Raw genomic sequence first — 1,771 nt, forward strand, 5'->3', positions numbered from 1 at the left:
ATGTAAATTTAAATATTATTGTATTAAAATATTTTTTACATAAATAATTATAATTAAGTTGGAGATAAAAATTCATTAAAATTTATTTAAAAGTTATTCATATGAATAAAAATACTTTATATTTTTATAAATAATATAATTCATGATTCTATTTCTATAAAATTTTATTTTAAATTATATTACAATAAAATTTTAATTAAGTATAATTTAAATACAAGTAGGATTAAGAATTTTAGATTTATATAAAGCCTAAAATTATATAGATAATTAAATTTTAAGTCATAAAAATTTTAAATTTATATAAACTCTAAAATTTAATTAAATAACAAAAAATATAATTTTAAATATTATAAATAATAAAAATTAATTTTAGTAAAGTTAATATTTTTTTCTCCCTTCATACATTTATATATTATATAAATAATTAGTAGCAATTTAAATATACTAACAAAAAAATTGACATGTAAATTAAATAATTTTATAGAAATAAAATCTAAAAATTAAATAATATATTTTTAAAATATAAAGAGTAAATATTTAATTTAATTAAAATTAATTTTTTCAGTTTTATATCCTTTAGTTATGTGACGTCACCCTCTGGTCATGCAATTTTCGCCTTCCTACGTCACACGAAAACCACGTGGCACATATGCGTGTGTGTTTGTTTGCATGTTTGTTAATCATATTAATAAAGAAAACTTTTTATAAAAGGTTTTTTTTTTTTTAAAGAGAGCTTTACAGCTATGTCGTGAATTACAATTTTTATTTGGCACTATCAATATACGATTTAACATTAATTATTGATTATAAAATGAGATTCATCACGATTAATAATTATAATAAAATTATTATATATATATATATATTAATTTAATAATTATATTTATTTTAATAATTATAATAATTAATTATATAATTTTTTAATAATTTTAATTGATTAAATTATTTTAAATATTTTTTTAACGAAATATTTAAATTATTTAAAAATTATTTTTAAATAATTTATCATTAATTAAATATTTATTTTTAATTTAACTCATAAATAAAAAAATATATTTTAAATTAAAAAATAAAAATAAGTAGTCAAATTAAACATCTCTAAGTCTATGTTTGGATTTTAGAAAAATAAAAGGGAATGAAAAATTATGAAGAAAAATAAAAATATTTTCTCTCTTTTCTTGTTTGAGAATGAGAGAAAATTGAGAAGGATGGAAAATAACAGTAAAAAATAACAAATGAATGTTATTATTTATTTTCTTTTCATTTTGTAGAGAAAGTGAGTGAAAAATAAATAAAATTATTTTTTATTTTTATAATTATTTATTTTAATTTTAAATAAAAAAATAAAATAAATATTTTATTATTTAAAATACTATTTTTTTCTCCTTATATTCCTTATTAATATCTAAATAAAAAGAAAAAAAATAACTTTTATATTATTTTTATTTTTCCTTTTCATTTTCTCCCATTTATTTTCTTTCATCTCTAATAATTAAAATTTCCAAACATAGGCTAAATCTTTACTATTGAAGAGTAAGAGAAAAAAAGTCTTGTTTGAATGAAGACATTTTCAATATATATATATAATGTAATTTATTGCATTAAACAAGGTCATTAAGTAAAAACATCAATATATAATTACAAATAAGATAAAAAGATCCAAAATCAACCATATACAGTAACTTAAACTCATAATACAACAAAACTTAGCAATACAATCCAAATCGCTCTATCTACACGAACAAAAGCATCATTGGACGAAGCTGATGCA

The sequence above is a fragment of the Hevea brasiliensis genome, unplaced genomic scaffold, assembly GCF_030052815.1.
Source record: "Hevea brasiliensis isolate MT/VB/25A 57/8 unplaced genomic scaffold, ASM3005281v1 Scaf360, whole genome shotgun sequence".
NCBI lineage: Eukaryota > Viridiplantae > Streptophyta > Magnoliopsida > Malpighiales > Euphorbiaceae > Hevea > Hevea brasiliensis.